The following is an 8,811-nucleotide window of genomic DNA, read 5'->3' as shown; positions in this document are numbered from 1 at the left end:
AATCTTTTTCTAGTGTATTACATGCAAAGTGATAAGTTAGGTATCTCTAGATCCTAGATCCGACATCTAGAGAATTTCACCCCGCACCTTGATCCGGCTACGTGTGTATAATTTACTAAACCTTACCTTTACCTCATATTAGACATCATAATCGATGTTTGGCTTAGTTATTACTTCGCACCAATCGACACTAGCCTATTAGATAGTATCACACTAAATCTATGTTGATAATTCTTTTCTTGTTGATTACCTCCTTGGTCCGGCAAGTAGCAACAAGGCGAGTTCTAACGCGTGCACTCGTTAAAAAGACTTTTAAACGAAAGAATTATCAATGCATGCAAAACACTATTCAAGAATTACTTATTTACTATTCATACTTTGTTAATCGATCATGGTTCCCACAACCCTAGTTGTGAATTTAGTTAGTCATATTGGCAAGAACATAATTCATAATTGTAGATGAAGAAATCATGAACTTACGTAGAACGAATAATAAACCCAGAATTTCAACTTGAGTTGCAAAGCCAAAATCTTCAAACGAATGTAGAAAATCGATAATAACTAGGGCTTCAACTTAATCTCCAAAGTCACAAGGTAAAACTAGAATAATAATGTCTAACCTCCAAAAATGAGGTTTACAAGCCCTATTTATAGAAAACAACTCCTAAATAAAAAGGGAAACGAATTAAGGAAAGTTCTGTTCAGGTACGCGTCTTCAATCCACAAGACCGACTTACGGACCGTCGATGGATCTACGGTCCGTAAGTCCCTTCCGTCAGTCAGCACTTAGAAAATATTTCAGCTTTCAAAAATCAGCTTCTCTGAAGCAAACGACGGACCAACAGTACGGACCGTAGATCGATCTACGATCCGTCAATCCCCTCCGTAGCTCCACACTTAGAATCTTCAAAAATCAGGTACTGGAACCCTCGCAGTATTACTCTACGGATCAACAGTACGGACCGTCAATAGACGGCGTGGTTCCACACTTGGTCAGATTTCCCTGATTTGTCCTCCATGCCTTACCCGCTAATCTACGGTCATCACCTACGGACTGTAAATGGACCTACGGTCTGTAGATCACCTCCGTGAATGCCTTTCTTCTGCATTTATTTCAGCTGTCTCTACACTTCCGCGCCTGAACGTCTTTCCTGCAAAACATGATAAAAACACATCAAAACCAATATAAAAGGGCCTTAGACACACACAACTTGTAAGTGAAATGTATTAGAAATACCGTAAACTCACGGTATATCAAACATCATGATGATGTTTCTTATATTAGAATTATGTTCATGACCTATGCTCATACACTTTACATAGATTCACATATATGCTTAGTTTTCAAAATGAGGGGCAAAGACTTTAGGCTGTTAATCTCAAGCTTAATCCATCATAAAGAATAGTCTTTTTTAGTCAGTTTTAATGAGTTTGGAAGTTAAACGTCAAGGGACGACCAAGACGTTCAGAAACTAGTCTTTTACGTGTTGGTGTGTTCTAGTATGTTGTTCATGTTTTTATGAGTTGTTTAGAGTCTAAAATCAGTGGAGGTGACCCTAGTGTCTTAATAAATGTTTTTAGGGTCAAAATGTTCGGATACGACTCCCTATGACAACCCTAAGGGTTCTCGAGGAGGACCCCAACCCTTGGCCAAACAAGCTGCCAAGTTAGCTTGAAGTTGCTCATGGGAGCATATCCGTGTTGCGGACTAGCTCTACCGAGGGCCAAAATTTTGGTCCGCATCGCAGACGTGTCGCAGACTCTTCTATCTCGAAATTTAATTTCCAGAAACTTGTGGGAACACCGCTGCGTCACGGACTTGTTTCCCGACGAAATCTGTGAAAATAAAACTCAAGTTTGACTTGTTTAAATGGTCCAACTAAGTGAGCGGTAGTTTGGGTACTTTGGAGAATTATTATAAATAGTTATTCTACCTATTTTAGGGTATTTTAAGTGGTTAAAACCCCAAAACCTAGAATTAGACCTCATTATCCAAATTGAACCTTCCCACTCAAATAAATTCTCTCTCTAGAACTCCATGGAAGACATTGACGAAGCTTCAAGCTAGGGGATGGGTTCCTACTAATTTCTCCTTCAAAATTCCTAGGAAATTAATCAGAAAGGTATGGGGATTTTATCTTTGATTCTCCTTTCAATAAAAGAGCCAAATCAAAGTGAATTCAATATTTTTTTCAAAACACTAAAAACCCCAGTTTCATTTCTAAGCTTGGGTTCTTGCATGAAAGTATTTCAAATGATGATCTATGTTAATATTGATGGTTTTAAGATAAAAAAAACTCCATGAACCCTTGCATATCTTGAAATCTTAATTTTTGGGTCTAAAGTGGGTCTATTGATTATGAGCTAATAGTGTGATATTAATGTGTAGATTGCTATGCGCTATTGATTTATGTATTGTTCTATATTGAATTGATAGGAATTGATGGTCAATTGTGCTATATTGGATGTTGGACTTGAATGGCCAATTGTGACCTAAGGTTTATGATGATGATGAAGTTGTGAATAGATTATTGATTCTAATATTTATATATATATATATATGTTGTAGATGTTAGAATTGTGAGGTTTGATCCCTTTGGAAGTGGGGAGGTGTTTACTTTATAAGCATGTTGTGATCATGGCCTTGTAGGCAAAGTTGGATGATTATTGTTTTGAGTAATGTTGATTATATGAATATGATGTGAATTTGTGTATGGTCTAATAGCATGAAAGGCGACCTTCTGTACAGACTTTATGTGTTATACTTGGTTGTTTTCTTCTTTGAATGACTTATAACGAAGGTGAGGCTAGGATATACTATGTTTACCTACTCTCACAACTAGTGAAGAATGAATGAAAAGAATGAAAGAATGTGAGAATGAATGAAAAGAATGGGTGTTAATGCTAATGAATGAAAGTTGGGTCTATTGTTAGGATAGTTTAATAAAGTACTCCTTCGAAGGAATGGGGTTCCTAGATGAAAGGTTTTCTCATCTCTAAAACCAAGAGCTTCCTAAATGAATGAATGTGGGTTAGGATGAGTACTAATTCGTGTGTTGAGATGAGAGTACTTAGTAGCAATCCTTATCCCTAAATGAATGTATAACTCCGTTGGGGAGTAATGTCTAGCACCGAGAGGATATGAAGATGGGTGGATACTCCTTCGTTTGTTGAGATCTGAGTATTTAGTAGCAACCCTTAAGATGGGTGCCTCTTCGTTAGTTGAGATGTGGGTACTTAGAATCAATCCTTCTATCCGTAAACTATGTTCCCACATTGGACTAGCTAGTGGTCTCTACCACGTAAAGGCTAAAAGAATGACCCTACATTAGGCAAGTGGGGATCCCTCATCCGGTAAGGGTACTACCGGGATTCCATGTCAAGCTCCATGGTCGATGTCGGTTAAGGCTCTTCCCCCACATTAATGAATGAATGAACTAAGGTCTCTTAAGGGTGAACTACTTAGGATGGGTGGTGGAATGGGACATCATCTACACATTGCACAAGTAGACATTTAAGGGAGATCTTGGTGTGTCTTAGTAATAATAATGAATGAATGAGTCTCTTTGAGCTAATTAATGAAGGTGTTGGTCTTTGAGCATGCTGATGTGAAAGTGAGTCATAATGAATTGATGTAAGTGCTTATGTTGAATTGAATGTATGTGATGATCTTATGTCATTAGTGAATGAAGTTGTCTAAATGCATTAAGTTGAATCAACGATTTATGTTAAGATGTGAATGGATCTTGTCTTGTGTAGCCTTAAGGATCACTTGGGTGTGGTATGGAGAGGTAGTATGAGCTGCCTCACCATGTCCTACTTAGGTGAGTCTTGGGATAACATTTGATGAGTGTTCTAACTCTATGAAGGTACTTGTTGACTTATGTGCTTATATGTCTTATGTGATTGATTGGTGAAGGTTGTGGTATGCATGGTAAGTGCACTTTGTGTGACCTTAAGGTGGTGCCTTAGTGTGGGTGATGGTATGGGACGTTGCCCATACATTGCACAAAGGTATTGCTTAAGGGTTACTTAAGGTGGAGGTCCAAGGCAAGAAGGTAAAGGTTAATGGGTTATGTATGTTTATGAGGTATTGTGAAGCATATGACTTTGTGTTGTTGGTTATGACTTGTAAGATACCTATTATGTTGTTGTTCATAAGATATTATCAAAATGGCATGAAAGCATAACTTCCATACAAGTGTCCTTTTTATCTTGTTTTGCATATCCTCATACTTAGTACGTGTGTTGTACTAACCCCTTTCTTCTATTTTACTACAAGTGTAGGTTGTGGTAACTAGGAGGAGATTGTACTTTGTAGTTGCTTGGATTGCTTCACTCTTCCAAGTCTTTGGCATGTCCTCAAGAATTCTAGGACTATGTTTAGAAGTTTCTTAGTCATTGTAATAGACACTTAAGTTTCATTTCATTTGTAAAGGGTCGTGTCCGTTAGTACGTTTTAAGTTCTTGTGTAAGATTGGCTAAAGAGACTTAGTAGTTCCACTTGCGTATTGATGTTTTCAAATGTTGATGACTCTTGAAGTCTTTTGGTTTTATTGTATAAAAGTTTTAAATTCTTAGTGATTTTTATGATCTATGCAATGATTGAATGCTAAGGCTCGTATAACACCTCCGAGAGGTCGAATACACATGTAACGGCTAGGGGGTGCTCTCGGGTCGTTACGGGGGTGTAGGTCCGGGTCATGACACTTTGAGAGCACCGTGCCAATGTTAATTGTGTTGTTGTGTTGTTGAAAGGATATTATCATGAAACACTTGCAACCATGATGTGAATGGTTTTCTCACATAGAAAGGATTCTTATGTTGAAAGGCTATTCTTACCTAATTGTGTCAATGAATAAGAGCGATCCTAATGAACTAACTTGGATTGGTTTTCAAGGACATCCTTCCATGAGACATGAGTTAAGTAAGACTTAATAAGTATTCCAAGGGAATTATGCTTAGCAACAAGTGGATATTGAAATGAGATGGAAGTCTTTTTCGTTAGTTGAGTCTGGGCTTGCCATGTATGTCTCCTGAGATGGAAACATTCTACATCAGTTGAGTTTGGGTTTGTAGTAGCAATCTCCGTATGCCATAAAATATGTGCCCCCATAGGTTATCTAGCTAGTGGATCAACCTAAGCTAAGAGTTCATGGTTCTACCTTAGGCAAGTAGAACACCTCTTTTCGGTGTGGGAGACACCAAGTGATCATATTTTAGCTCACATAGTCTCTATGTCGGTTACGGCTAATCTTCCCACAATAAGAACATGAATAATGAATTATGGTTACTCAAGAAGCTTTGTATATGAGTTCAAGGGTTTTACAGATGATTTTGACCTATGTTGTCCATGATTATGACTTATGATTTCTATTATTTTATATGATGTTTAAACATGGCAAATTGCATGCTTTCAAATGAAATGCCCCTTTTTCATGTTTCTAATGTTTTTATACATGGCTACCATACTTAGTGCATTTTTGTTCTAACGCCTACTTTTCATGCATTTTTCCCAAGTATAGGGTCCGGCACTAGAGGTGATCATACTTATGGCTAGTTCTTGGATTTGCTTTTTTCCCGAGCTTGGTGAGTTCTCATTGTTTTGAAGACAGATTTCTTGTGTTTAGTTTCTTTTATGTTATTTCCCTTTTCGGAAATGTTTTATGGGCTAGGTCCCATTTCATTCAAGATTGTACTAGATGGCTATATTGAGACTAGTCTAGAATTTCACTTTCTTCTATGAAAAACTTTTAAGACTCGTAAATGTGTTTTACTCTTTATTGTTTTATTCTTATGTTATGAGAGCTAAGTGTCTTGTGTGGAGTCCTTCGGGGTTCTATACGCCAAGTTACATCTAGGGGGTACCCCTGGGTCGTGACAACTACTCCCAATAATATATATATATATATACACACGCACACTCATGCTCAATGTATAAAACATACTCTTCCTCTGGTTTGCTCTAGAATATCTTTGAACTCATAAACTCATTTAGAAATCAAAGTTCCTCTTTTCTCAAAATAATATTCTCTTCTTCATGTAAAAATGAAACATTTGGGAAATCCATAGTTCCATTATACTCTTTCTCAAATACCTCTTTACTTCCTCAAAAACTATGTTGAAAACTCAAATATTGACTTGAAAAAATTCTCAAGATTCATAATTCAAAAATAGGGTTCATGCTGAATTATAGACATGAACGAATCAACTCAAGGACATCAATAACAATATGGAAATTAAGTACTTAAAACTCAAGAACCCAAGGACTCAAGAACTCAGAACTAAATGATACTCATTACCTATAGAATACTGACTTCATAGGGTTCATGTGGAAAATATGGACATGAATGAATCAACTCAAGGTTCTCAATAGCAATACAGACAACTCAAAACTCAAGTACACAGTTCAAATCTTTAGTTAGTTGCAAAAGGATTCTCAAACTTGACTCAAAAGGACCTCTTGTAGTTTTCTCTTAACTTTACTTTGATTTGAAATATAAATTTAGAGAATGGATTATTATATGCAGGATCTCTCAAAGGATTACTGAATACTTTAAGATTTATTATAATGAAGAGAGCGAAGACACTATTGGCAGAACACATACGTGACGAAGAACTGGGAAGAAAGGTGCCTAACGACCATAGCGCAAGGCGCCAAGAGTCAAAGTACTTGGGTGATTTTTGGCGCACTGTAGGCGTAGGGTGCTATCCCTCTTAGTGCCTTGGTGGCTCATTTCCCCACCCCTAACCCAGAAAACCAATGAATCTTGTTTCTCAATTTCAGGTCGTAACTCATCTAGAATCGATTGGTTTCTTTCAAACTCTCTTAGATTCACAAACCAAACACTAATTCATTGAAATCCCACCCAAATCCTATCAATAAACATCACTCATTCGCAAGACCCCCACCTCAGGCACTAAAAACCTCCATTGGTAAAGAATGGGGCAAAACTGAAGAACTATTCAAGAATCTTTACTTAAATGATTTCAAAGACAAATTAATGGAAGCATTACATGGTTTGCGTGAGGAAGAACAAGTCCATCACTAGATGAAACCTCACATACCTTGAATGAACGGTTGTTATTGGCGAATTTCTTTAACCTTTGAATGAATGCTTGAAAACCCTCTTTTCCTCTTCTTGAAATTTCACTGTAAGAACCCCAAGTCTTTTGAATGTTAATGGGTACTTTAGTATCTGATTAAACCCTTAATTAGGTCAATAAAATGGTATCAAGAAAAGTTGGGAAAATGAAATGACTAAAATACCCTTTCTTAAAATGAGTGAAATGTCTTAAATTGAGAGGCTTCACTCAAACAACCATAACATTTGACTCGGAGCTCCAAATTTAGTAAACGGTGGTGTTGAAAAGAGGACTGAGCGACCTTTGATTTGATAGGTCATGGTCTACTTAACTTGTAACACCTCGAAAATCTAGTAGTCTAACCTAGGGGTAAAGTGAGTGGTCAAAATCTAAGGAATTAAGCTTGGGCACCTTCACGAGGACCCAAACGGGTCGTGAGGCGCACCAGGAGTGGTGGTGCTTCCCATGTTGGCTTCCAGTATCGACTCAACCTTTGCTCACCTACCATGACCACCTTGATGCCTCGTGGTGGGGACCACATATTATGATTAGGGGCCTGGTGACCTAGGCAGTGAGCTAGTCAAACTACCAAAAAATGGGACCCTCCCCACTAGCCATTAGACGGCTCGTGAAGGCCATCACGAGCCGTGGGAGGGGTCTTGGCCCTTATGTAGTCTGAAGGGGGCAAGTGGTGGCAATCCAAGCTACTGGTCCATGACCATGGAGGGCACCACGTGGTAGGGACCCCGGCTCGTGGAGCCTCACATGGTGATGGGGCAGTCCCCTCTAAGTTAGGGGCTTAAAGGTCTTTTTCGATTTTAATTAGAATAATAGTATGTCGTTTTACCCAAGCCTAGGACCCCTATAGAAGTTATTTTAACCCCAAAACTCACCCATTCAGTTTATTATTGCCAAAACACAAAAGAAATCCCAAATTTCTTTTCTCAAATATTTCTATATCTAGAACTTGAAGAAGAAGAAAGAGTTGGAGGTAGGATAAAGGTAAAGTCTCAATTCCTCAAGCCTTTGTGGATTTTTCTATCAAGGTATGATGTAGTTTCATCCATGGAATCATTTCTTCCATGGAGTCCTTAAGATTTCCCAATTGAAAAGTATAAATTCCCCAATTTGACTTAGGGTTTTCTTTTAATATTGTGTGTATTAAAGAATGTTGATTCAAATGAGTGGGTTATGATTGTTTATGCATGAATTTATAGAATTACATGTTTAAAGGATGAATTTACATGTACCCATTCCTAACCCATGTTTAGAAAGATGAAATTGATGTAAATGGGTTTTATGACATGAAAGGAGAATTTGTGGGTTTAGATGTATTCTTATATGACTGATGAGATACATTAAGTATTGCTTGAGATTGAAGCATATATGATGATTATTATTAGGATTGTCTTGAGATTGAGGTATGGATGATAAAATATAATTATTAGGGCTTTGAGAGTAAATCTTATCTAATAATGGTTGATTATTAGATAGAATTGTTGTGGAAGGTATTTTCCCACATGTTCCTTTATAAATGTATGATTGCATGAATGTGAAAGGTTTCCTCACATAAAATGATTGTAGGTTGAAAGGTTTTCTCACATAAAATTAATCAAAGAATTTTATGAAATTAGCAAAAGGAGGTGCTTCTCTGTGGGTAGCTTCAGTTGGTAAGATGATACCTCTTAATGATAGCTTAGAGTGGTGAAGTGATACTTCCATGGT

Source organism: Solanum tuberosum, unplaced genomic scaffold (assembly GCF_000226075.1).
Source record: "Solanum tuberosum cultivar DM 1-3 516 R44 unplaced genomic scaffold, SolTub_3.0 scf00025, whole genome shotgun sequence".
In the NCBI taxonomy this organism is placed as follows: domain Eukaryota; kingdom Viridiplantae; phylum Streptophyta; class Magnoliopsida; order Solanales; family Solanaceae; genus Solanum; species Solanum tuberosum.
Note: the sequence above shows the minus strand (reverse complement) of the source record.